At 58.9% G+C, this 27,826-nt stretch overlaps 1 protein-coding gene across 8 annotated transcripts in view; it reads left to right on the forward strand.

The window, feature by feature from the left end:
• Positions 1 to 27,826, forward strand: part of ZMIZ1 (zinc finger MIZ-type containing 1) — a 235,280-nt gene that overhangs the window by 75,519 nt on the left and 131,935 nt on the right. For 6 of the 8 annotated variants that reach the window (XM_034662770.1, XM_034662768.1, XM_034662762.1 and 3 more), the window contains one exon: positions 13,593 to 13,672. The exons of 1 other annotated variant lie outside the window; for it this stretch is intronic. The gene's annotated coding sequence lies outside the window, so the exon portion shown is untranslated. The remainder of the gene's footprint in view (positions 1 to 13,592; positions 13,673 to 27,826) is intronic. One more of the 8 variants, XM_034662764.1, reaches the window with a different exon arrangement.

Genomic DNA, 27,826 nt, shown 5'->3' on the forward strand with positions numbered 1-27,826 from the left:
CCCCCCCCCCCCGCCAGCCTAGACCCCTGACACGTGTAAGAATGCAGGCACGCAAGGCTGGGAGTGGGATGAAGGCTCGCACTCTGGGTCCGTGCCTGGGCTGGACAAGGTGCTGTTCCGGGGTGGGGGCCGCACTGTCCAGCGGGCATACCGCACCTTCTGCAGAAAGGGCTCTGTCCCCCCCCTCAATCTTTCACCACTAGGAAGTTCTGCCTCTGAGGCCTGACAGCTGTCCCTTCTTCAGCTTCTCCCCTTGTCCTCGTCCCTCCCTCATGGCTCCTCAGAAGGGACACTGCCCCTCTGCCCCGAGTGGTGGAAGACAGTGATTCCAGGCCCCCTGGGAGGGGCTGATTCCTGCAGCCCCCACTCAGCTGTGCCTGGGCTTATGTGCTGCTGGGAAGAAAACCCACTGCTGCTTTTGTGGAGTCCTTTTGCTGGAAAACAAGTAGCTGGAGGTCTAGAGGTCAGAGGTCAGAGGCCAGAGGCCACCGAGCAGGCCAGGGCAGTCTGCCTACTCTCACCCCAGAAAACTTGAGTGCATGTGAGGAGGCCCCCATGGGGCCCTGCCTCTGTCCCGGGCCGGGTGCGGCCGGTAGGACAGGAAGCCAGGGAAGGCCTGGAGGATGGGACGCAGGGTGGTCTGGGCCTGAGCCAGGGATGAGGCAAAGCCCAACCCCGTTCTGGCCCCAGAGCCACAGGCACACAGGTCACCCACCCGACAGGAAACCCTGCCCGGCACCCCCTTTGTCCCACCCCGTGTTTCCCGCGGGTGGCGCTTCTACTATTTCCCGTGGGAGCTGCTGCCAGGAATCATACCCTCTTGAGAAAGGAAGCCGGACCTCAGGCTCTCAGGCTGCCCTGCCTCTGACCTGCACTGACCCCCTCCTGGGTCCTCCCACTGGTAGAAGCTTTGGGCCCACGCCCATGCCTCACCCCACACATGCTGATGACTTATCTTCTCCCAGACAGTCGGTCACCTTTAGGGACTAGCAAGAGAAACCTCATGGTAGGGCTAGGCCTGGGAGCCCAGAGACCAGGGTTCGTGGTCTAGGATCTACCGTGAGCTTGGTGGTGCACTTGGGCAAGTCACTCCACCATGCTGGGCCTCAGCTGCAGAGAGAAGGGAGAAGCAGCAGCTCTGCCCAGCTAAGAGCATCCCATGAGATAAAGGATTTGGGGGTAGGAGAAACTTACACCCTATAAGGACAGCCAGGCTTGGGATGAACTGCCCCAGAGCCTCTCTCATGCACCCCAGACATTGGTCTCCAGCCCAGCCAGGGTGCATTGTCTATGCTGAGCCCCAAGCAGGAAGAGAGGCATGGGTGGCTGCTAGTGTCCGCCTGATGGATGGGGGTGATGATGCTGGCACGACCCCTCTCTGGGTCATCCCAGCCCTGGGCAACAGCACAGGGGCAAAGCTGGGTGTCTGCACCCAGGAGGGAGCCCGCCTTTCTCCCTCCTCCCAGGAGCCGAGTGATGGCGCATGCTGGGGTCTCTGCAGTACCTTCGTGGGATCAGGCATGAGGGCCAGGTTAGCGGGCCTGGGGCCCAGAAGCCAGGAAGGGGGCCGTGCTGAGGGGCAGGTTCTGCTGCCAGTCTCCTGTCCTCCTCCTCCCTCCTGGCAGGTGCTCGGAGGCCTTTGGTTTTCCTTCAGTCGTGATGTTGAGCCTAAGGCGCAGGGACCCCCAAGGGGATGATACCACGAGCTCTGAGTGCTTCTGCCGTCCTCTGTGGAGGTGCTGCTCTAAGTCTGTCTGCAGAAATGTGTACTCCCCATCTTATGGGGTCACTGCTTTCCTTCCCCCCATTTGCAGGGGAGAGCAGTGAGGCACAGAGAGGTGAATCAACCTGCCGAGGTGGTTATGCTGGGCTTTGAACCAGGAAGCCGGCCCCAGACTCAGTGCCCTTGCTGCTGCTCTGCCCTGCTTCTCTGACCCTTCGCCACCTCCCCAAGCCAGGCGCCCACAGCCTACACCCAGCTCAGTATCAGTAAGGGGGACAACCTGGGGTATCACCTGCTCCCAAAGTGGGACAGACAGAGGGTCAGGAGGCCAAGTGAGCAGATCCAAGTTGCCATGACATTGAATAGACTAACAGACGCAGGGCTACCCTGAGCTTGTCAGCAACCAGGAAGACCAGAGGTTCGTGCAGCCCAGCCCCCCCTTGTGGTGTGGTCACAGCCCCAGCGGCCTTGGACACCTCACTCCCTGAGCCTCAGCATCTGCCACATGGGCCTTTCAGAGCCGGCTGTGAGGAGTCCTTGATATTCTGGGAGCACCGTGTCTGTGCCCCTGCAGCCCCTCGGTGGGTGTTCATGTCTGCCCCAGTACATCAGGCCGCTGGCACCCGGGACATTCCTGGCAGCAGGATTCACGTGGGCAGGGGTGCAGAGGTGACCCAGACGTGTTTAGGGAAACGTTACAGGTCAGAGGCAGGCCTAGGTCCCAAATATGAGGCTGGAGAGTTAGAGCTGAGCCTCGCAGACAATGGGGAGCTGTGGAACGTCCTTGGATAGAGGAATAACACTCTCGGGGAAAGGAAGTGGCAGCGGGGAAGCCTGACGTGTTCATCCAGGTATGGGGCTCTGATTCAAAAGGAGTCATGTGGCTCAGGAGGTTGACCCAAGTGGGTGGCTTGGCAGGCCTCCGTTTTCCTCCTAGAAACTGGGTCCGTGGTCCCCAGGGTGCTAGCCAGCCCAGGCTGGAAGTCTGCCGAGCACTGCAGGGAGGGGCCAGGGTCAGCGCTGATGCCTCTTCCTCTGCATGTCCCAGAGTCCGTGTCCCCCCTCCTTGGGCTGGTCTGGGTTTCCCACCCAGCCCTGGGTGGGGCCCCACGGCTCCTTCCTCCCTCTGTGGCTTTCTGGTCCTGAACAGGAGGGGCCTCGAGGTTGCAGTGGGCTGTGGGGTGTGAGCCAGGGTGGGGACTTTGGCGGTGGGTGGAGTCACGGGATGGGTGGCCATGAGTCAGGAATTGCTGGGCCCGTGTGTCATCGGGCTGCGTGCTGTTCTGGCTTCCCCGGCCTTCTGCCTCCAATCTCCCACCCGCATCTGTGCCTGTGGGCTGCTCTGCTGGGCTGACAGCGCTCTGTTTCCAAGAGCTCAGAGCCAAGTCGGAGAAGTCAGGGCACCTGGACTCCAGGTCTCAGCCCCTGCCCCCAGCAGTCACGGTGATCGTGGGCATGTCCCTTCCCTCCCCAAGCCACACTTTCCCCGGACTGAAGAGTGAGGGTGGGGCTGGCCAGAGGTTCTCAGCCCCTGCTGCGAGGAGCTCTAGGGCAACTTTGAAAAGTAGTGCCCCGGTTCAGTCACATTCCTGGGGCGGAGATTGGTGGGGCGCCCATGCTCTGGGGGGCCTGTGGTGGGCTGCGCCGTCCACGCGGTGGGCCCACCTGTGGATTCCGGAGCTCTGAGCCTGCACCGAATCTAGCAGTGCCACTTTCTAACACCATGAGCCACTGACTTCGTGTCTCCAAGCTTCAGCTTCCTCATCTGTGAAATGGGGGTGCCGGGACCTCTCTGTAGAATTGCTGTGGGGACGAAATGGGGCGACCAGTGCTCAGCGTCTGATAGACACGTGCCTGGGCTGGATGCGGCAGGCGCTGTGCGAGGGTCAGCTGCTGTGCTGTCTGACCTAAAGCCGTTTTCACCCTGCACCTCCCCTCGCGGCTCCATGCATCCGGCGAACATTCCAGGGGCCCCAGTGCTGGGTGCTGTGGACACGGGAAGAAGACACCCATCATGGGGGCTGACCTCAGCCCCTCATTTTAGCTTATCCAGGGGTCCAGTCCCAGAGGTCAGGCTCTGTCCCTAAGATTGATGGGCACATGAGAGGTGGCTTCCCCCAAATCCCTTGAAGTTGCTGGGCTGAGGGAGCCCCTCCATCTGAAAGAATGCAAGGAGGCCCCACACTCCAGGGAGAAGGAGGCCTTCCTAAGCTAAGTCCTGATGCTTCAGCTGGGAAGCAGCTACGGAGGGCCTGGTGCCTCCTGGTGGGGCCCTGCCATGAGCTCTGGGTGTGTGGTGGCTCCCACAGGGCTGGGCTCCGGGACCTGCCCAGGAAGGCAGGGTCAGCCAAGGCTGGCGGTACGTGGGACAGAACAGGAGCCGCCTCACAGCGTGTCACTTCGCCTGGCCACATCCTCCATCTCCCGGAGTTCCTCCAGCGCCCTGGGGACTAGGCAGACATGGTCCTCTCGCTTTACAGATGAAGGATGGGACTTCATGGGATGGCAAGGCACTGGCCCAGGTCACAGAGGGTAAAAGGGCTAAGGCAGGGTCAGAACCCACCTCCATTCGAGCAGGGTCGGGGGGAGACAGGCTTCCCTGGGCAGCTGCATGGGAGAGCATCTTGGGGTGAGCTGCCAAGGGCGGCATGATGAACACACCCTGCACACCGCCCCCCAGCAGCACCCCTGCAGACCACCCCGGGGTTGCCCTTGATGGGAGGACTGGCCTTCCTACCAACAGCGAGAGCCCCTGTGGCCTGGCTCCTCCGGGAGGGCCAGGAGTCGAGCCATGCATTTACCCCAGTTAGACTTCCTCCCTCCCCATTATACCATTGAGTAAACTGAGGCAGGGGTAGGCACAGGGGCTTGGCTAAGGCCAGGTGCTTGTAAGCAGCAGAACCGGGATTTCTTTACGCCTGGGTGACCTTAGTGCCTCAGCTCAAGCCCGTTACCTCCTGCCAGCAAGAACAGGGCTTTCCTTTGTCTGGAGTTTGTAAATCTGGGCCTCGGCCACCACCTCAGCCTGGCCTGGCCCCCACGTGGCCAGAGTCTGAGAGGGATGCCTGTGCGGGGGGGCTGTGACCGCTGGGGGCTGGCCCTGGCCCAACAGAGGGGTCATCAGGAATGCTCAGGGCTAGACAATGTGCGGGTGCCTCGGGGAGTCCCTGGGCCCTTCGGCCTCTCAATCTCCCCGCCCACCTCCTCGAGTGGAGGGAGCACAGGGCTTGGAGTCCAGGCTGCCCATGGAGCTGCACAGCCCTGTGCCAATCACAGATGAAATGTCAGCTAAGCTAATCCTTCAGCCCATGTTAGCCCATGTTAGCCAGATAAGGGGACTGAGACCTGGGGGGACAGGTGACTTGCTCGTGAGTCCTTAGTTCCTTGGTCCAGGCTCGACACCAGAACTGACCTGCTCTTCGGTTCTCATCTTGGTCATGGGCCCACCCCTGTTCCACTTTGGACTTATGTCCCCTCCCTGGTAAGGTGGCAGGCTTAAACTGAGCATTTCCAAGGACTCTTCTGAGAGCTTCTGCCAGCCTCGGTTAATGCCGTAGAGGAATTGGGCTTGGGGAGTCCTAGGGGTGGAGATAAGGGGTATTCCTCCAGGGATCCCCTCAGATGGGCAGTGCAGGACCAGGTGACAGGTGCCAAGCCACTCCAAGCAGAGTGGGCAAGAGGCGAGAGACAAAGTCCCTAAGAGGGGGTCATTGACAGAAAATTCAGCTTAGATCCTCAGCCTTGGGAATGGCGAGTGTCCAGGTGGGCGCCAGGAGCCCTGGTTTGGCCAAGCCCAACTGGGTGCCCCTCTAGGCAAGACCCTGGCCCCTGGCAAGGGAGAGGCTATGCCCATCCCCAAGGGGCTGATGGGAGGGTGGGTGTAGAAGGAGCACCTGGTTCAGAGCTGACTGTTAATTGTGTGGAAAGGGATTGGGAGCAGGTGACCCTCGTGAAGGCCCTCTCTGGGGAACGGACCCTCTGGACCTGCTCTTGAGTCAGCCCTAGGAAGGGCCTGAAGCCAGGTTTCATCTTCACAGAGTCCCGGGTCTTTCTCCTTCTCTGTGAGAAGAGATCCAATGTCTTTCCCCAGGCAAGACCCCAAATCTGTGCTTGGCAGCAAACCGAAGCCAGTGACAGTCCCTGTTAATGGAGCATTTCCCATGCAAGCGTGGAATGGGCATCTCCTTGTTAAGGCCTTACAACTCTGACACGAGGGACTCCTATCATCCCCATTTTACAGATGAGGGAACCAAAGCCCAGAGAGATTCAGTCTCTTGCCCAGCGCCTCGGCTCAGGAAGTAGTGGAGCGGAGGCCCCAAGTCCTGCTATGTCAGAACCCAGAGCTGCACCGTGTAACCTCAGGCTATGGTGTGTCCTTACCCCTTTGCACGAGCCCAACACCAAGGGGCTGGGCGGCTTGCTGGGGTGAAGCCCACCTGTGTGCCCTGTGAGGGGCCGGATGCGCAAACGCTGTCCCTTGGGGCCTGGGCCACGCACACTACTAGTGAGGAAATTCTGGCTCTTCGAGCGCTCTCTGGAGAAGGCGCCACTCCAGCTTGCCCTGGAAAACAGAGCAAATCAGGCTTGAGCACTGGGTGAGGCTTTGGAAGGGCCCCCAGGGATGTGTCTATATGTGGTCGGGGATGCTGGTGCCCCCGCTCCTCCAATGCAGCTTTTCCCCTGCTTGCTGATGCCACCTACAACTCTCCCCTCAGTCCAGAACTTTGCTCCTGCCAAGCCTCTGGGCTTTTGCCCTCCTGCCTGAGAGACTGCCCAAAAGGATGATGCCCCAGGCCCTCTGTTTCGCTGCCAGGCCAAGATGGGCACACCCACCAACACTCTGTCCTAGAATTCTCCATCTTTCTGTGTTTTGCCTGCCTCACATCAGACAGTGTGCAAACCCCCTTGGGAAGCATACAAGCTGGCACTTGTCAGCCTTTGACCCTGTCTTCCCTCTCATCACCCACCACCCCAACCCTGCTCCGTCTTGTCCTCCTCCAGCAGATGGTAGGCACTGTCACTAGTTGTTGAAAGAAGGAAATGGATGGATGGATGGATGGATAGATGGATGGATGGATGGATGGATGGAGAGGTGGATGGATGGATGGATGGAGAGATGGATGGATGGAGAGATGGATGGATGGAGAGGTAGATGGATGGATGGAGAGATGGATGGATGGAGAGGTAGATGGATGGATGGAGAGATGGATGGATGGAGAGGTGGATGGATGGAGAGGTGGATGGATGGATGGATGGATGGATGGATGGAGAGGTAGATGGATGGATGGAGAGATGGATGGATGGAGAGGTAGATGGATGGATGGGTAGATGGATGGATGGAGAGGTAGATGGATGGATGGAGAGATGGATGGATGGAGAGGTGGATGGATGGAGAAGTGGATGGATGGATGGATGGATGGATGGATGGATGGATGGATGGAGAGGTGGATGGATGGATGGATGGAGAGATGGATGGATGGAGAGATGGATGGATGGAGAGGTAGATGGATGGATGGAGAGATGGATGGATGGAGAGGTAGATGGATGGATGGAGAGATGGATGGATGGAGAGGTGGATGGATGGAGAGGTGGATGGATGGATGGATGGATGGATGGATGGATGGATGGATGGAGAGATGGATGGATGGAGAGATGGATGGATGGATGGAGAGATGGATGGATGGAGAGGTGGATGGATGGAGAGGTGGATGGAGAGATGGATGGATGGAGAGCTGGATGGATGGATGGATGGAGAGATGGATGGATGGAGAGGTGGATGGGTGGATGGATGGATGGATGGATGGATGGATGGATGGATAGGTGGATGGGTGGATGGATGGATAAATGCATGGATGGATGGATGGATGGATGGAATGAAGGAGCAACCGCCAGAAGTCATGTCTCCATATTCAATAAGGGGAAACCAATCTCAGATGTTATGAGGGTGGAGAGGGCAGTTCTGGGAGCTCTACCCTTCTCCAGCTCCTGCTCTTTGGGTCCCGCACAGAGCCAGGTATGGCCCCAGGTTTGTGCTGGGCATCTCTTGGCACCAGAGCTGTCCCTACGTAGAGGCATCCGTCAGGGCCCCGCAACAGACTTGCAGGCCTACAGTTCATTCCTGAGTCCCTGCAGGTCAGCTATGACACTGGTCTGCCCTTCCCCCGCTGCTTGCCAAGATTCCACACTGGAGAGAAGGAGGCCGGAAGCCCAGAGGCCTGGGCTGGGCTTCCCTGGGCCTGGGTGTGGGCAGGCTGTCAGAACAGCTCTGAATACTCTCAGAGGAAGTGAAGACAGACAGGATTATTGAACCAAGGGTAGCTTGGGATTCTTGGACAGCCCTACCCAGGAGTTCTCTGGACCCCAGACAACCACTTACTGGGTCTGCTTTCTTATCTGTTCCTTAAGGACAACTGCAGCTACTGCTGTTTGGTGAAAAGACTCAGGATTTCAGCGTTATCCTGAGTGCTCGGGCCTTCCCGAGCCTCCAGGCTCAACTCTGCTATACCTGGAGTGAGTGGACAAGGGTCTCACAACCGCTCAACTCTGCTATACCTGGAGCGAGTGGACAAGGGTCTCACAGCCGAAGAGATGACCGGGCACTGGATTTTAGTTATGCAAGGAGAAGGAAAGAAACAGCATCAAAATGTCTGGGAGTTCGGGAATGGAAAGATCATGTCGGGGACGATCAGGGAGGGCAGCATGGTGGAGGTGATCTGTTGGGCATCAAAGGAAGGGGCAGCACTGTTGAAATATGGTTGGGGTAAGACAGTGTCTGTTGTCTACCATTTCAGTTTCATGACCTCTGGTCTCTGCTGGGCATTTCTTCAGCTGTAAGATGGCTCCCTGGTGACAGAATTATGGTGAGGTTGGAGTGGGGCCACGAGGGCTCCTGGGGTTGCTGAGGAAGTGCCCTAACAGGTGCCTGGGTGGCTCAGTTGGTGAAGCATCTGCCTTTGGCTCAGGTCATGATCCTGGAGTCCCAGGTTCAAACCGTGCATCAAGCCCCACATCCGGCCCTAGTGGACTGGAGAATCTGTGTTTATGGCAGGCTGAGTTTCTCGCTCTGCAGACACGACAGTGCGTGTGCGTGTGCACACGTGTGTGTCTGTGTGGGGGGTGACTGGCAGCAGGGGTGAGGAGCTGGAGGCCGGGTGCTGGAGCCCTCAAGTGCAGGCCCAGAGGTGGCCCTAGGGTAGCTCCCAGCCCCACCACACCACGCTGGGGTAGTCCAGCCCCCTCCCCTAGTGGCCTGTGGGTCGGTCCATGCTCTGGCCGTGTCCTGCATTACAAGATCCGCCCAGGGCCTCCCCCTAGTCAGGGTTCGGTCAGAGGGACAGTTCGAAGCTGCCCTTTTTCCTCCTGGCCAGCAGGCCTGGGCTTCCAGGACCCTCAGTCTGGCCCTTCCCTATGGTCTGGCTTCCTTTCCCCCAACCCCCTCCCCCCACAGCTTGATGAGGTCAACGAACATGTATTCCAGGAATGTGGGGGGCGGGGTGGCCAGCCTGGTTTGGATAACCATCGGGGTAAATATTTGCCTAGCTCCTGGAGCCAGTACCGTCCGCCAGGGGAGGGCGAGGGGCCTGTTCCTAGGGTCATGTAAGGGGATGCTTTCCTGGGTGGATCTCTGAGGTGGGCGAAGCCGTGTCTCCACAGTGAGCCTGGGAGCTGGGTCTGAGGCCACCCCCCTGTGCAGGGCCCAAAACAGGGCCCCTGGCCCACAGGACCAGCAATGGGTTGGCCCATCCGTAAAATGGGGATAAGAACAGCCCAGCTGAGGAAGGTGCCGGCCACGGGAGCCGGTTCAGGGCAGTTCAGCCGGTGAAGCAGCAGGATAGACCCAGTTTGGGTGGGTCCCATGTGACCATGTTTTGGTCCCAGCTTGGCCACATCTGACCTTGAGTAACTGCCCCCTCCTTCAGATTTCAACAGCCATCATTTCCTGACCTGCTCTTTCACATGTGGCCCCTGGATCCACACACCCATTTCGTCTTAAGTCCTCACAGACACTGAGGCGTGAGTCGCAGCATGTGACAGGAGCCCTGAACTCCGGCTCAGGGACACCATCCGTATGGCCACCTGCCTACAGACCACACTGGGCAGTCTGACCCCCTCCCCCCAGTAGCCTGTGGGTAAGTCAGTGCTCTGGCCAACGTGGGGCTCCACGAGGTCAGCCTGCCGCCTCGCTGGTGGACAGATAGCTGGAGGGCCCCCTCGTCCCTGTGTAGAAAGGAGATGAGGGCTCAGAGATGCCAAGTGGCTTGCCCAAGGTCACCCAACATAAAGGATTCCAATCCCGCTCTGCCCACCCTTGCCCTTGACCTCACCACTGAGGACAGGACGAGATCTCCAGCCCGGAATGTGGGTTCTGAACCTTTGGCAGCTGTAGAGAATAACCAGTCACTTAGCCACAGGCCTGGAGCCACAGCACAGAGCCAGCAGGGTGCCTCTCATCCTGGATGCCCCGTGGCATGGGCCCCTCTGTCCTCCAGTGAGCCCCGATCAGCCCTGCCGCTCTCCGGGCCAGCCCCAGCCCCAGCCCCAGTCAGCTTGTCCTGGTGCCTCCCCCCAAGCCAACAGCCAAGGCCAGGGCATCCCTGCAAGAGGAAGGGATGGGCAGGTGGGTGTGTTTGGGAGAATGTATCTGGGTCCTGGGGTGCTCCCCACCCCACAACGGCCTTGGCCGTGTCCCAGACCCAGAGTTGCCACTCTCCAGCTGTGAGACCTCTGGCAATCCTGTCCTCCCTGAGAGCTCAGTTTCCTGCTCTGCAGAATGGGCACCTGTCCCTGCCCCTGGGAGCTCTAGATAGGCAAGGAGAACGGAAGCGTTGTTGGCCTGCGGGTCTGCACATCCCTTTCTGCCCTTGTGGACTTTGTAGTCAGAGGCTGCTCCTCGGCCAGGTCCTCACTCCCCTCCCCACCCCTGGAGTGAGAGTCCTCAGGTAAGGGTGCCAGGAGAGCCCTCTGGGCAATGGGGTACCCACCCCTTGGGGACACTGGGTGGGCCCCACCACCCCGCCTTGCCCCTGAGTTTCAGCCGGTCTCCTCCCTGCTGCGTGGCACCGAGAGCCTTTGAAGCAGAGAACATTTCCCTGCAATGGTCTGTGTTGTTTCTGGTGGTGGTCAGGCTGGGAGCAGGCACGGTGACAGCTGGTCCATCTCCATCCTTCTCCCTCTGGTCTCCAGGGTGCCAAACCCACATAGACTGTGAGCTTCACCTCAGGGCCCCCGGGGGGCCGGGACAGGGGAGATGACATCACCTCCGTGTTCACAGCTCTTCTGTGCCTCTGTGAGTGGTGCCCAGCCCAGCAGCAGGGGAGCTGGGTGCCCAGCGCCGTCTGTCTCTGAGCTGGTCCTCCAGGAGTGGGCCGAGCATGGGTGGGGCAGATCGCCTGCCTACGCATGTTATAGCTGTGTTCTTGGTACTTATTAGTTCCTTCTTACCTGTGTGACCTCACGGAAGTTAGAGAACCTCTCTGGGCATCATGTGTAAATTGGGGTTACCAGTTTAGTTTCTGCCTCATAGCATTTACCAAAGGTTAAAGAATTATCCCAGGCAGAACTCCAATATGGACTCAGTAAAAGCAGGCCTCCTAGTCCTGTCTCTTACCCAGGCTCACACAAAGGGGGGGTCACTTCCCAGCCAGGGCCCAAGTTTATATCGTGGTGCAGCCTCCAACCTATCTGTGCGCTGTTTAACCTTGGACATGTCTCTTCCCCTCTCTGGCCTGTGTGTCCCTTTGCCCGAGCCCACCAAAGAGCCTGGGGGGACTGAAGGCATGTGTGTGTGCGCTGTGAGCCAGAACGCCCCTGAGAGGCAGGACGGGCGGGTGTCATTCCTTGGGGCCTGGACACGGCTCACTGTGTGAGCGAGGGCTTTCCGGCTCCGGCTTCGATCTCAGCTGCCAGAATCATGATTTTCTCTCTGTCAGCGGATCTGCGGGCCAGCTTGCCTATGGGAAAGGCCTGAGCTGTGGGTGGTGGGGAAGCAGGAGGCTGGTTCCAGTTCTCCCCCAGCCACTGACTTGCTGTGTGACCCTGCAACAGGGGTGGTCACGGCCCCTCTTCAGTCCTCTGATTCCTCCTCTGAGAAATGGGAGAGTTGGGAGTCCATGGGCGCCAGGGCTGTCTGTGTCCCCACGTCAAGTGGTTTGGGCGCTGCCAGAGTCAAAGGGTTGGGGTGCAGAGACATTGTCTTTCCCTGCTGGGGCAGGGATGCCAGCCCTGGCTTTGGGAGCTTGGGGCTTAGGGACCTAGTGCCCTGTGGAGCCCAGCACCAGTCCCTGCAAGGTCACTGCTGCCCCAGCTGACCTCCCCAGAAAGCCACCTGCGTATCCAGCACTCCTGAGTGCTACCTTCTACGGTCCGCACAACGCTTTGAGGGAGGTCCCCTCGTGGCCCCTGTGGTCCCATCCTGCTAGTGAGAAAACCAAGGCACAAAGAGGTTTAAGAAATTTGCCCAAAGACACACACTTGGTAAGAGGGTAAAACCCAGGCTTCAAATAACCACAGCACGCACTTGTCCTCCCGGGTGCGCCTGCCAGCTGCCCAGTGCAGTGGGCCAGATCTGCGGCCTCCCACGGCCCCTGGCATGTGTGGGAGCCCACAGTTCATGTGACCCACACTCCTTCCTCTGTGAGCCATGGGGCTCACCCCGAGAGGCACTCGGCCCACAGTTAGGTTTCCCATTTCTTAGAGGACGCACAGCCCAGAGAAGCGTGGGAATTGCCTGGAGCTACCCAGTGAGGCGCCCTCATCACTGGGACTCTGATGTGAGGCTCTGTGGCCCGCACCATGTAGCCAGGACTCCAGAGAAACCCAGCTGCGGGGCCTCTGGGGCTGGTCCTCCGAGATCCCTACGGGGAACGGAGCAGAGCGAGGAGTGCTGGTGGCCCTTGAGGAGATGGGCGAGCAGGACTGCTCCCCCGCGCCATGAGGGTAATCAAGCCCCAACAACAGTGGGGGGCAGGGGACCAGAGTGCCCATGGCTTCTCCCTCCGTCATCACCACGTACCCAGGGCACTAGCGGTTCCTGCCACTCTGCCCACTGTCCCCTCTGCTACACGCACCACCATCTCTGGCCTGGACCCCGGGAACAGCCTCCACACTGTCTCCCCATTTCCTCCTGTCCCTCCCAAGCCTGTCTCCCCCAGCAGCCATAGGAGCTTCTCAAACCAGAGCTAGGGTCATGTTCCTCAGCTGTTCAGACCCTCCTGAAGCCGCTGCCCTCCTCTCAGTGATTGGCCACCCACTTGACCCCACTCACCCCACCTCTCCTTCCCTCACCACCCCACCACCCACCCACTCTCAACTCCTCCCCCGAACCAGGCTTTAGTCCCTGTCTTCGAGTCTTCACATAGACTGTTCCCTTTGCCTGGAATGCTGTTCCATGCATCTTGGCCTGCCTGTCTCTGGCTCATCCTTCCATTTCACTTCCCCAGAACCTCAAGTCTATGTTGTGTAGCCCCCGTAACTTGTTCTTTCTGGCAGATGCCTTTTCTAGTTACGTAGTGTCTAATTATCAGAATCCCCACAAGGACGGCAGCCACCATGCCATTCACAGCTCGGGTGTTCAGTGTTTCTTGAGCAAATGAGTGAATGCCGAGTGCTTCCGTCACCGTGTGTCCTCAGATGCCCCTAGAAACCCTGACATTAACAGGTGAGGCCAGGAGCCTATCCACATAGCTGGTACCTGGCAGACGTGGGGTGCCCCTCTTCCTCTCAGTCCCCCTGATTCTCCAGCTGTCAAATCGAGATGACTGGGTTTTGCTGGCAGTAAATTTTCCAGTAGGTGGGCGGGTGGGCGGTGGCGGCCCAGTGAGTTCCAGGCCCTGTGGCAAGGGGCCCCTCTGACCACCCCTTCCTATTGCAGCAGGATGGAACTGGAGTGAGGCGGAGGGGCTGAGCACTGCTGACCAGACGCGGGACGCTGGTGGTTCGTGGGTCACTGAGGTAGGTGTGCAGCGGGGCCGGTGGGGGCAGGCTTGGCCCGGATGCTTGGAGAGGGGTAGGCAGGTCTTGAGTGGGAAGCGGGTGCTGGCCAGGGCATGCTGCACCTTTGACTGGGCCTCAGTCCTCACGGGCAGCGTGGGGTGCCACCACCCCGGCTTAGACCTCCTCAGCCCCCGGAAGGGCCCCCAGCGGGCTCTAAGCCGGGCCTTTCTCTAGAGTGGCTGCCAGGGCAGGGGGCGGGGAAACGCAGCCAGGGAGAGGGGCAGGTTTGGTGTCCCCAGCCTTGGCACAGCAGCTCTGTCTGTACCACTCGACCGCGTGGCGCGTGGGCCCCATCTGCCGAGCAACATGGCAGCCGCGCAGGAAGAGGCCTGGCTGAGCAGAGGGGACCGTGTGCTGAAATGGGTGCCCCTTCTCTCCCGCAAATACACAGAGGTACGCACACGAGCACACACGAATCTCTGGGCTCTGGAGTCAGAGTGACTGCGTTCAAATCCTGGCTCTACCACTTGTCCACCATGACCTTGTGTGGTTTCTCTGTGCCTTGATTTCCCTGTCTGTAAAAGAGGGAGGCGTTCCTAGCACCTGCCCCCACAGGTGCGCCGGCATGCCCAGTACCAGTATGCACGCAGGGGGATGGGTCAGCATTCTTGCCGAGAATGGGGGACCCTTCCTTCTTTCTAGACACCTCAGTTCCCACCAGCCCCTCCACCCTGAGCACCCATCAATGCCAGAATGGACGCAGACTGGTCATCCACCATCATGAGGGTCTGAGGCTCTCCAGGGAGCCCCTGAGAGGAGCTGGAGCCAGAAGGTCCTGGGGCTGAGCCTCCCAGCCCTGCCTCTGGCCTGGACACCCACGCGTCTCATCACAGAGTGGCATTTCAGGGTTGATCACACTTGGCCCCGTGTCAGAGGGTGACCTGTATAATCCCTCTTTACTCTGCGGCTCCCAACCCAGAGATGAGAGGCCTTCACAAAAGTGCTGACTTGGGCCAGGGCCCTTTGTCCCAAGGCTCTGGGGCCCAGCCAGGGGAGGCAGAGTCTCTGCTCTGCCATGAGGCTTCACCCAATCACCTCCCTGCTGCCCTCGGCTCCTCTCCTGAGTCCCCTTGTGCTCCCAGGTGCCCAGACACAGGGCCAGGCGAGCCCGGGGATGCTCCATGCTACAGCCAAGCTCTGGAACCAGGGAGCAGGGCCGCAGGGGAGCCCAGCTCCCTGCTATCAGCTTATGACCTTGGGCTAGTCCTTTCTCTCCGGTGAGAGTGAGAGCCAGTGTTCTCATCTGAAAATGAGGATAATTATACCAACACTGCTGAGAAGGCCATTATGGGGATGCTTGGAAGCCTGAAATATTTTTAAATGTTAGAGCTTAGTGACAGTCTACTGTGTACCAGGCACTACGCTCCTTAAATACATATTTCTCCCCGCAGTAATCCCGTGAGGAGGTGTGTTTAGTGCCTCGTTCTCCAGAGGCTCAAAGTGGTTAAGAAACCCATAGAGCTCTAAGTAGTGGCGTGGGGATTTGAACCGTGGAATTAAGTGGTCCATGATGCCGTAGAGACCGGGGACTGAGCCGCTGGCAGGTCCAAGGTGGGTGCTCAGGAAACCACCTTCCTTTCTGCCTGGCGCCTTTGCCCGGCCCTCTAAGCCTGGCTGCCCTTGGGAGCCAGAGGGTGGCCCCCAAAGGCTGGTGGCCGCCCCTCCCCAGAGGGTCTGCTGGCAACTCGCTAAGGCTAGGGGAACCCACTGCTAATTGTGGGGTAACCTCTGAAATTCTCCTTCACGGTGGGTTCTCTTTTTGGATGTTTTTCACGGTAATTCATTCCCTTTCCAGAAATTGCCAGTGGCGGAGCATTAGGCAGCTGGTAATTAATCATAGGAGAGGCTTGGAGTTTATTCTTTAAAAAGAAAAAAAAAAAAAAAAAGGAAGACTAGAAAGCCTTGATGAAAAAAGAAAAGAAAAGAAAACCACTCCAAGGCAAGGGTGGTAATCAATACCTCAGTGTCCTAGAAACGGCTGGGGGCGGGTGGCCAACATGCCGCTCCTCCCTTTCTTCCTGGGGCTGACAGATGGTCAGCGCCTGCCACAGCATGTGGAAGTCTCTGCCCTTTGCCGGCAGCTCCCTGGGCCACTTGGAGCAAGGCACTGCCTCTCCCTGGACTCAGCTTTGCCGCCTGTAAAATGGGTGAAAGGCAGGTGTCAGACGAGTAAAGAAAATTAAATGATTTATTTGTTCACCACTGCATCCTGGTGCCCAGCACAGGGTTGTTGCCCAATTGATATTTTATTCATTGAGCGCATGAGTGAATGAATGAATGATTTTCTTGGTCCTCATTAGCTATCACCAGTCAAGGAGATGGTACTGGCTATAGAACATTGTTTCTCAGGTTCTGTTGTAATTCGGAGTGATAGCTGGAGTGAGGAGGCAGCTCTGTCGCTTTGCAAACTCCTGATGAAAGGACACTCTTGCCCAGCAGACTGGTTGGCAGAGCTCGGGCCCCTAGTGGCAACCACGCTGTCTCCCTGGTATCCTCAGGTTCAACTTTCCAAGAGTCTGAGCTGTCTGGAGATTTTTTATTTTAAGTTGCCTTCTGGGTGGGTAGTGAGTTCCTCATCATCAAAAGTATGCAAGCTGGGGCTGCACAAGCACTCAGGCAGCAGACTAGGCGGGGGTGGAGTGGCAGGCACTCAGAGCATGCCTGTGTTTGAGAGAGAACGTCAGGTTCTGCGGGATGGACGCAGGGGAGGCTGGACCAGCAGACAGGGGAGTCCCTTCCCAGAGGTCCCCTGAGGAGGGCTGTGGAGGCCGCTGAGAAGGGGGGGTGGCCGTGCGGGACACCTATGCTTTGGTGCCTGTTCCCTTGAGGGGTAAGGAGGTGTGTGTGTGTATGTGTGTGTGTCTCTCTCTCTGTCTCTTTCTAGATAGTTCTCCCTGTGCATGGGCCTCTCTCCTGCCCAGCTCCCATGTCTTCTCACTTGGGCAGCCCCACTCTGCCTCTTTAGCTCACCCGCTTTCTCCTGTCTAGTCACGTCTACAGCTCCCCATGGAGCTCCCTCTGGAATTTCTTTCTGAGCCCCAGGACCTTCTCATGTCTGCTCTCCTTACCCTCAGAGGCACCCCTAGCCAGGCATCCTCTCAGACATCTGCTTCATGTCATCGCCTCTGTCGTCGCCAGGACTGAGCAGAACTGAGAATTCCCGAGCTTCCAACTGGCGCCCTTCGCCTTGATCTTCCAGCTCTGGCAGGGCCCGGCTCCCTCCCACCCTGCTCTTCAGAGGGATCCGAGGCAGTGCCCCCCACTCCCAGCCTTGGAGGGGGCGCCCTGTGTGTGGCCTGTCCCCAGAGACCCACCGTGCTGCCCTGTGCTGTCCTGGGCACGTGGGCCTCTGGCCATAAGCGAAAGCAGGGCAGCGAGAGGGGGCCTGTGTCCACTAACAGGGGCCCTTAGAACCTGGCCTTTCCCTCCAGCACTAATAAAACCCCTGCTATAATTAAAAGTGAGGTGTCCAGGAGCTGGCTGCCTGGCGGGAGCCCGTGTCTGCTCATAAAGAAATAAGCTGTCCTCTCCAGAGGGGAGAAGGAGGCGGAGGGTGGCCTCCCAGAGAACCACGGGCCTGGAGGGTCTCAGAGGCCTGCGAAGTAGGCCGGTGTGTTCTGGTGGCCAGGTGTCTCCAGTCCGCTGGATGCCCCCTGGGCGCTCCCTTGGTCCCCATCTCCAGCCAGTCAGGCTTCCTGGCAGCGCTGGCTGTGTGCCCAGCGGACTCCGCCTGGCGCTCGAAGCCACCACCATCTGCCCCAGACTCCTCGCATGGCTGCATCACACCCTAGCCATCCACCAGGGCTCTGGGCTGCCACCCCCTCCACGTCTTTATCACCCGTCCCCACGGCTGCGCCTTTGCTCCTGCACTTCCTTCTGCCTTGAAAGCCCTCCACCCCTGTTGCTGGGTAGCCTGAACCTTTTGGAGCCTTCCTCGAGCCCTGCTTCCTCCAGAAGGTCGGACATGGCCTCCTGCCCACCACCACCCCCCGCCCGGGCCCTGCAGCCTCCACTTCCCAGAGGCCCTGGTCATTTCCTCCCTGAACTCTTCTGAACTCGAAACCCTCTTTATGCTCTTAGGTCCTTCAGAGTGCTCGCCAGACTGGCCCCCACCTAGTCTTTGCTTTTGTCTTGATTCAGTATTGGAAGGATGACATACTGGCTCTTTCACACTCTGTTTTCCTTTGACATCTGGCGTGTATTTAACACATACACCACGTGCAGACTCGTGTTCGGTTGCCGCGTGTGGTTTCCTCATTTGCTGGGGGGAAACTGAGGCTAGGGAAGGAAATCATGCAGATGAGAATTGGCAGAGGGAGCCAGGCTGCCACCGTCCTGCCGTTCAAAATAAGACAGGGGCATGCCACACCGGTCATAAAAGCAAACGGAGGCAGGCAGGACTGCGGCTAGGACCTAGGCAACCAGACCTCAAGAGGAATAGGGGATCCCCCTCACAGGGGATTCCGTACTCCTGGTGCTTCCCTACCTCAGCCCCAAACAGCCCTAGACCAAGGAGACAGTCACAGGCTGTGCCGCATGGGCGTCAACGCTGCCCCTCATCACTCCAGATACAGCATGTGGCCTAGGACACTGGGGTTCAGGGGGTTAGAGCACCCAGCTCCTCCCAGGAAGAGAGGACGCCCCTGTCCTCCCGTCACTCCTGCACCATCCAGGACGCGCTCTGAACTGCAGAGGGCCCAAAGTGTGTGTTCCCGGGAACCCGGAGGATTCCCACAGTGTGGGGAGATGCCTGGGGCAGGGCTAGCTTCAGAAGCAGGAGGGGGAGGAGGGAATTGTCTCCCCAGAGCCTGGCCCCACCCCTGCCAGCCTGGAGGGACCTCTCAGGAGCCAGTTGTCGCCTTTAGTACCTACAGCCCCCTCCCGCAGCACTTTGCGGCCTCCTCCATTGACAGGCGGACTCTCTGGTCAGGCATCGTGGCAGGACGTCTTGGAAGGTCCGGGTGCTGGACTTGTCCTCCCCGCACCACAGGCAGGGCTAGAGCCACTGCCCAAGGAGGACCCCCTCAGAGGGGCCACCTCCTCCCGCCAGCTGGGGGCTGCAGAGCTCGTGGGGGCTGAGCTAGCCCAGGGAGCCGCATCTGTCCCCTCCTTCAGCCCCACGCGCCCATGGCTTCTCCTTGCATCTGCCCCTCCAAGCCAGCCACTGCTGGCACCCCTGCTGGACCCGAAGCATCTCAAAGGCTCAGGAAAGACTGAACCACATCCCGGGCCCAGTTCCTGGGGTGCCTGTGCTGAAGAGCAGCGAGCCAGCAGGCACTCAGCCGGTGCGCCCTCAGCTCTCTCTGGGGATGGCGAGGAGGTTCTGTGGTTTGCCGGTTCTTAATGTTGGGGGGGGGGCTGTGTTAAGAAGGGTTCTGAGGCTCTGCGCAGGGTCCGTGGCAGATGTGTTGTGTGCTGCCTGTGCGCGTCTGTCCTTCCAGCCCCAGCTCCCTAGGCATCCGGTCTAGCTGTCAGGTATCTCAGGTCTGCGCTGTGGCCAGTGCGGGCACAGGGAAGAGACAGTGACCTCAGTGGGGTCTGCAGGTGTACGTCTGCCAAGGCTACTGGGCAAACTCCCCCAAGGACCTTCCAGAGCCCTGGGGTTATGGGGACCACAAAGCTCCCAGAAAACTGTCTGGGGAGCACCAGCCCCAGGCCCCCCAGGCTGGTTAATGGGAATCTGTGAAAGCTTTTCCCTCGCATCTGTCTTTCCTGTTAAGTGCTTCTCACCCTGTTCAGTTCCGGTTTGGGAAGCAGCATGTCTTGCCTCACAGCTGTTTGGGACCCTCCACTGCTTCTCTGAGGCTCTTTGCGGGCGCCTTTTGGCTCTCACGGGAGCATCTCTGCTTCAGAACCCCCATGGAATGCTCCCATGCTGCCCCCTCTGTCTGGCCCACACTTGGGTTGGCCGGTGGGACAGCTTTCGCTGGGTGGCCCCTGGTGAGCTCTCTCTCAGCCCCAACCCCAGCCAGACTCCCTACCACAACCAGTCCCCAGACCCCCGTCCTTGTCACCGCCGGGGGAGCCAGCCCCCTGAGCCCTCATCCTTTCTGTCCCCAGCAAATGCCCTCTCTGCCCTGCAGCTCCAGGGTGGCGAAGGGTTGAGCCAGGAGAACTTTGATGAACTAAAACCTGTAAATGATCTGTGAGTGGAAGAAGCATTTTTCTCTGTGAGTGGTAGAAACACAATAAAAACCCTTGCATCCTTTAGCCAGCTCAGCCCATCCCCAGCCGCAGCTCCGGGAGGGCTGGTTAGGGTCATCCCATGCCTGCCGGGGGCTCCTCTCACTGCTGCTTGCACACCTCCACCACTGGAGAGCTCACCGCCTCCCATAAGGGTTTGCACATGCACGTGAATTTCAGTGTGGTCAGGGGCGCAGTGTGACATGTCGTTAAAGCATGGGTTTCAGGAGTAGGTGGTTCAGGGTTCAAGCCCTTGCCCTGCTACCTATCCACTGGGTGAGTCTGGATGAGTTACTCCATGTCTGATGCCCTCTGTTAGGTTATAGATGAGGAAAATCTATAAACAGGGAGAAGCCTGCCTGCAAGGGGGACAGATACGCAGCAATGGCTGGCTGGCACCAGTCTTCTCTGGAAATGGACGATGGATGCCCTCAGGGAGCTGCCCCCCACCCCTCAGCACTGGAACATCTGCCCGGGGTTGGCATCAAGTCTGGTACTCAGATACTTCCCTCCCAGGGATCCTGGCCTCCCAGGTGCTCTCCGGAGCTCTCCTGTGGAAATTTTCAAGATGGAGACACCGTACTTCCCCCAAGTGCCAACATCACCGGGGCAGTGGTCCCGTGAAGCTTCTCAGGCCTCTCCCTTGAAGTCTGCTTCTGTGGGTCTGGGACCCAGGGGTCTGAATCTGTGACCAGTGCCCCATTTAATGCCTATGATCAGGCCAGTCTGGGACACAGTGGGGCCTGTCACAGGGAGCCGGCCTAGAGGCTGGGTCCTGGACAGCATCAGAGCCTCACTGGTAGAACCGGGACAAAGCCGTCCCTCCCCGTGGCTGAGTTTTCTCATGAATACACCAGGGTTTCGGCGATCTGTAATGGCTCTTCCTGCTCTTCTAAGTCTGTGCTAGTCAGAAGGACGTTCCCTGGGGGTCCTCTCTGCCAGGATCCCTGAGGCAGACCTCTGGGTTTCAGCCCCATTCCCTCTGGACACAGAGCACTCGGGTCATCAGCCGCCTGCCAGCCCCAGAGCCCCAGGGACAGAAAAGCTGTTCCCTGGGCGCAGTGTGCCATTGAGTGGCGGTTCCCCTGGGCTTTCCAGGAGCCCTTTAGATCAGCAGGCATCTGCCGCGTCCACTCAGATCTGACATCTCTTCTGGAAGCTGAGAAGGACCACTAACCTGGAGCCGGCCGAGGGAGGCAGGGTAGAGCGGGTCACCCGGCTCCTCTGAGGGGCATTGGAGCTTTATTCGTTAGCAGGCATAGAAGCCTGGAGTGTCCAAACTGGAGAGTGGCCCTGTGGAGTGCCTTCCTTTTCTAGGTGGGGAAACTGAGGCCCTAGGTGGAAAATGACTTACTAGGTCATGCAGGGAGAAGGGGGGTGCAGTGCTGGAACCCAGGCCTTTCGGCTTGCAGTCTGGTCTCTGGACAGTGCCTGGCCACCCACCACATCTTTCCTTGGGCCATCCGTCTGGGATGGATGGCCCCACCGGGCCTGAGCCCTCCACCAGCCTCTGCAGCCCCTGGGAAGAAGTGAGGCCATGTCAGGACAGGAACCAAGGGGCTGCCTGCTCCTGAACACTGGGCCCTTCTTTGACCTGCACTGTCAGCCTAAATCAACAGCCCCTGCTCGGCTCCCAGCACTCCCACCTCAGCCAGGACAGCCCCCATGGAAAGTTTCCAGGAATATCCACGCTGAGGGCAACATGATCCAGAAATGAAAAAGGCTCTCACTCCCTGGCTCCCTCCCATTTTCCACTCACTGGTGCTCAAGGGAGTTAATAAGCAGAGGTGAGAATGCCGGCCCTGTCCTAATGAGACCTCGTTTGAGGCGGCTGGGGCCTGGCAGGTGACAGAGGAGGAATTATTCACCGCTGGGGCGTTCACCCTGCCCCCCGACCTGGGATGATGTCAGGACCTGGGGCGTAGAGTCTGGGCTGTGCTGTCATTCCGATGAGGGACCGGGGCTCCTCTGACCACTGGCATCCAGCTCGCACAGCCAGGCTTGGGTGTGGGCCGGGGTGGGCAGCTTAATCTCCTCCCTGGGCCGGGAGCCCAAGCGGGCCCTCGGTTCACAGCCGGCGCCTGGTGCAGGACCCACCTCAAGTCCTTTGCAAAAGCCAGCCCCTCCTCCCTACACTTTCCATCTATAGTCAGTAAGGCAGCAGTATTTAGTAAGCACCTACTGTTTGCATGGATCTGTGCTCAGCTTTTGGGGAGATAAGGCAACCGAAGACCCCATGCCAGCCGTCAGGTTGGCACAGTCTAGGCCAACGATCGCTGGCAGGGAGAATTAGTCACACCCAGTGCCCTGGGGCCAGGAAGGTGCTGAGATCAAGGAGAAGGAGTTCTCGGGAAGTGTGAGATATGGAAAGCTTCCTGGAGGAGGCTGATTGGAGCAGAATGACACTCTAAGAATTTCAAGGATTTCAGGTGGGGCTGAAGGTGAGACAGGAAAAGCACAGCCTCGGGTCAGGGTATAGCCCCCACCAGGACCTGGGATGAGTGCCCGCTGTGTATGTGTGTGTTCGTGCAGCCTGAGCTCATGCTTGGTGGAGGGGGGAGGTGGCCAGGGTGATGGCATTTGTACCAGAGCACCGGTGACCACACACCTGGGCCCTCTCCTGTGGCAGGAGCAGCAGGAAGGCCGCTGGACAGAGTGAGGCTGGGGCTAGCTGTGGAGGCACCCCAGGGCTCAGGCCTGATGCCCTGTAGGCCATAGGCCTATCGAGTGAACGAGCGGTACAGACTAGCTATTCCTTCATCGCCGGGGGGCTGAGCAGCATGTGGTAGGTGCCCCGAGCGTGCGGATTGCATGGAGAGCACAGGGCATTGGCTTGGCTATCTGAGGAGGGAGAACCCAGCTCACAGCAGAGCCAAGGAGAAGGGGGCCAGGCCTGGGGAGATGGGCGCAGAGCCCAGAGCAGCCCAGAGTACTTCCTCCGAGCCCGGGGTAGGCGATGCCCGTCGGAGCACAGAGTGAGGACACAGTAGGTGAAGACGCTCAGGGCCTACCTGCAGAGGAGTGGGAGCCTCTGGGGGCATGCTGGTACACGCATTCGGGACACACCCCACCCTAGAGCCTCGGGGACACGAGGAAATCCCTGCCCGCCACACACCTGTCACTGAACAGCGGAGGCCAGGGGAGCCACAGAGCCCTCAGTCAGTACTAATAACGAGAGCAGTCACACTGCTGGGGCGCCTGGGTGGCACAGTGGTTAAGCGTCTGCCTTCGGCTCAGGGCATGATCCCGGAATTATGGGATCGAGCCCCACATCAGGCTCCTCTGCTGGGAGCCTGCTTCTTCCTCTCCCACTCCCCCTGCTTGTGTTCCCTCTCTTGCTGGCTGTCTCTATCTCTGTTGAATAAATAAATAAAATCTTAAAAAAAAAAAATAACGAGAGCAGTCACACTGCCGGCAGGGAGTATAGCCTTGCCCTCGGTCCTGACGCCCTTTGAGGTGGGGGCCAACAGCATCTCCGTGTAATGGATGAGGGAAACTGAGGCAGAGGGTTAGGGGAAAAATCTCCGGGGGGGAGAGCAGAGCCAGGATAGGCACTCATGCTGTCTGACCCTGCCTCCCCTGTAGGCCTCGGCCCACCCAGCCCTCACCGCCGACACGTGGAGCGTCTTTTTGTCACAAGGAAGGAAGATGCAAACTCTGAACAATCATTTGAAATCTTCCGTTACTGATCAATCAGTACATGGGCCCTTCTGGTGCCTTCCCAGCTCTGTGGGCAGATGGACACCCAGTGGCTAGAGAATGGGCCCTTCCCCCGAATTGGCCTTTGGTAATGCAAGTAAATGATCTGCCAGCCCTTGGTGCCCAGCAGTTTGGTAATTCAGGTGTTTAAATGGTAATGACTGTGTGGCCAGCCAGGGCAGGAGGCAGTGAGTCAGATGGCAGATTCAACAGGAATTACAGGCACTTAATCTCCGTGCAGTATGACTTTTCTAGATCTGCCTGCTCTGCACGAAGAATGAGCTGACCAGGGACATCAGGCCCCCTCCCCCTGGGGCTGGTGCACGGTTCCCCGGGGCTGGGCCATGCTGGACCCTCTTGGCTCTGTCAGAGGGGGTTTGACTGTGTACCTTCTGGGAGGTGGCAGGAGCTTGGTGGCTGTGAGTGCAGAAGAGGGGGTAAAGGGTCAGGGGACAGTCTGTGTGTCTCAGTTGCCAGCAAATCCCTCAGGCTCCAAGGATAACCTGCTTTTTTAGGGGTTAGGGGTCTTCTGGAGAGTAATAGGAAGAAATTTAAGAATGGAGATTGACCAGCAAACAGAGAGAGAAGTAACTTGCCTAGGGTCATACAGCCAGGAGTTAAGATCAACAGCCCAATCCTTGCTGTTGATCACTGTGATATTGCCGTGTATGTGTGTGTGTGTGTGTGTGTGTGTGTGTGTGCGCACACGAGTGTTTTGAGGGAGTCTTAATGACAGCTGTGTTAACACCTGCCCCATATATTTTATACACATTATCTAATTTAATCTTCCTAAACTGTGTTTAGCAAATGAGTAAGCTATGGGACAGAGAAGTTAAGTGACATGGTCACATAGCCCTTGGGAGATGGGGTCAGAACTTGAACCCTGCTCTGTCTGACTTTCAAGCCTAAGCCCAGCCAGACCCAAGACCCAGAGCTCTAGGTGTTACCAGGGAAGAACCATTGGCAACTAGGAAGATCAGAGGTGGCTTCCTGGAGATGGGTTTATTTTGTCTCCAACAGACCAGGTATCTTGAACCTTCAGGTCCCAAGCGGTGCATAAGGCCAGGTCACCTGACCTCCCAGAGGCTCTTCCTCTTGGTTGTAAAATGAGAACAAGAAGGCCTCCTTGCCGGGGCTCGGGAGGACTAGGCAGGTGGTCGGTGTGTTCCCCAGGCTTGGCTGGGGTAGCCGAAGTGGCTGACATAGCCTTGGGTGAGGTCTGCCCGGATCGGGGCCCAGAGCCCTTCCTAGCGTCAACTCGGACAGCTCTCGCAGCCAGCGGGGCTCGGCTTCAGGGATGCCACTGGGAGGGGTGGAGAAGGGCCGAAACAAAGTAGGTGGAACAGTGTGAGTGAAGACAAAAGGCACCGCCAGTCCCCAGTGGCCAGTTGTTGGCTGCAGAGAGGTGAGTGGGAGCAGTGGTGTGTGATGAGGCCCGGTGGCTCGTGCTGTCTGTGACGGCCAGTGAGGGCCAGCAGAGACATTTTACCTGTTGAATGACGCAGCGCGTCACTTCTCACTGAACTATCACTGAAATGCAGCATGTCAGAGTCCAGAGACAGAAGTTGGTCAGCTCGTGGCTCTGCTCCCCTGGGTGCTGCCAGGGAAGGGGTGCCCATGTCGGGAAGCCCTGCTGTCGCTGAGATGTCCTTCCACACATCTGGGCTTTAAAGCGCAAGCCCATTGGGCGCGGGGATTGGAAGAGGCCAACGAGTTCCTTCAGAAACTGGGCTGGGATGGAGAGAGGTACACAGAAGGCACATATACAAGGCACCTGCTAAATGTGACTTTCCAGAGACATGGCATGGGAGGGGCCAGGGCGCTAAGGAGCCAACAGATCCCATCTCCTCTATATAGGGGAAACTGAGGCCCAGGTACAGGAAGGCGCTTGTTCAAAGGGACCCAGGTCGTTAGAGGTGAGCATGGATGCTTCCTTGCACTCCTGCCCCCCCTGGTTGGGGGGGTTGCCACCTCCCACTCGGCCCAACCTTCCTCCCCAGGACTCCCCACGAGCATGAGCGGGAGGCAAGGCTGGAAGGGACAAGGGTCAGCATGCTTCACCCAAGGCACCTCGCTAAGCCTCAGAGGCACAGAGCAAGGGGATTCCTCACAGGACACAGTAGGGTCACTCGGGGCTCCGTAGCCTGTCTTTCTCGGTTCCTAGACACCCAGCCTTGCAGCACCTGGCCAGGGAAGGAGGGCACCAGTGACAGTGGTCTTCCCAGAAGAGTCTGCTGGGGCTTGGAGCTCATGCATCTGCAGCAAGCTCTGTGTGTGTGCCCCGCGCCCACCTCCATACCCCTTGCTGGCCCTGGCTCCCTGTCCTCCCCGTGTGGCCCTCCCTGACATACTTCTCCTTCCACTCTCTGTGGCTCTTTCAGGCACCCATTTCTGTCTGTCTCCTTCTGTGGCTCTCTTGGGTGTGTCCTGCCCAGGGCAGTGGGTCCGCACAACTCCAGGGGACACCCTTCCACATGTTCTCTGTCTGTGGGCCTTTTCCTCACTGTCTCGGTGTTAGATTGTCTCTTGGCGCCTCCCTCTTTCTTACTGGGTCCTTGCTGGGTTTGTCTCTGTCTCTTTTCTTCCCTCTCTGGTGTGTACCTGCATGTGTGCGTGCCCGTATGTGTGCATTGCTCCCCCCCATACGTGTGTGTGCGCACACGGTATCTGCCCCTGTGTGCTCTGGGTGTGGGTTCCTCCCTGTTCCTGAAGGCACAGCGTGGCTCCCTGCAGGCTGGCCAGCAGGAGGGCAGCCTGGAGCTCGAGCCCCAAGCACCCACCCCCTTGGCAGCCTTGGTGCAGTCCATGCCGAGAAGGTTCTGTGTCCGTGTCTATAGTGGGCCTCCCTGGCCCAGCTCGCAGGACTCCTGGGAGCCAGTGCGAGCCTGGCCTTCACTCGCCTGGAAAGTGGCTCCCGTTTGGGAACAGGAATGCCCTGGATGGGAAGAAGGAGGGAGGGGACAACTGGTGAAAAAAAAAAAACCAGCAAGGGATTATGATCCCTGAAAATGTGCCCTTTGTCTAAGGCTGGAATGTGCCCAGAGAGGGAGCAGCGGGACCCAGGGAGGAAGGGGCCCGGGTGGAAGCCACGATGGAGGGGTGGGATGGGATGCCGCTCGGCCCCGCGGGCCTGCGGGCAGGGATGTGTGTCCTCTTCCCCTAGAAATATCATAAATACGTGGCTAATGAGAAGAGCTTCCGGGTCTCTCCAAACCCACCGTGTGAACAGAGCCTCCTGCCCGACCGCCGGCCCCTGTGAGTGGGTTATGCAGCACCGCCTGTGCACGGCACTCTTCTGAGCGTGTGGGAAACGTCAGTGAGCAGGAGGCCAGGCCGCTGCCCCCACGGAAGTGACCTTCTAGCTGGGGGAGAAAGAGCGTAGGTGTTTCGAGCTTCAAGGCCTTCGTGACAGTCCCCCTGCCCATGCGTGCAGCAGGCATCGGGCTGTGGTCCGCGAGGGCCCCCTGTGCACCCGGGCACAGCCTCCTCCCTGCCAGCGCAGCCCAAGGCTTTCAGGGCACGGGGGCTGAACGCACGGCCGGACTGCAGGCAGCGCTCAGTTTACCAGGCATTTCCAGAAGCACCTGGAGAGGGGAGGAGCCCCCGGGACCTGTGCGGTGGGGGGCTTTCAGCCAGCTGGGGCTAGAACAGCTTCAAACAGCGAGGAACAGAGCTGAAATGGCCCCAGGAAGGGATGGAGAGGGGAGCTGTGCAGTGCAGCACGGGGCTCCCAGCTCCGTGGTTGCCCACTGCCTGACCCTAGAGAAGCTCCCGAACCCCGCTGTGCCTCAGTGTCCTCATCTGTCAGATACGAAGGTCACACAGCTCACCCAGCCTTGCTCTGGGCTGAAATGCGATCACAGTGCCCGGCTGCTAGGCCCGTGGTGTAGGTCATCTGTCCGTACCATCATGGGGGGGCAGGCCCACTTTGCCAGGGGACTCAGTTGGGAATCTACCAGTCTGGTGAGAGGGGTTAGAGGTCATTCTTTCTTTGCCAGTAGTCTGGTGGCATTGGGAAGCCTCGTCTCTCTGTGGACCTCAGTTTCCCCCTCTGTCAAGGGAGGAGGGCTCGCTGACGTGGGAGCCCGGGAGCCAGGGATTGCGGTTTGTGGAGTGGGGTCACGGGGCGCATCGGCTGCTAACAAAGCCTTGTCAACGGCCAGCACGTGTGGCCGGAGCTGTTCCGGAGTCGGGCCCCTTGGGGATCCCACAGGGTCGCTCTGGGGCCCT

Source organism: Ailuropoda melanoleuca, chromosome 6 (genome assembly GCF_002007445.2).
Source record: "Ailuropoda melanoleuca isolate Jingjing chromosome 6, ASM200744v2, whole genome shotgun sequence".
Taxonomy (NCBI): Eukaryota; Metazoa; Chordata; class Mammalia; order Carnivora; family Ursidae; genus Ailuropoda; species Ailuropoda melanoleuca.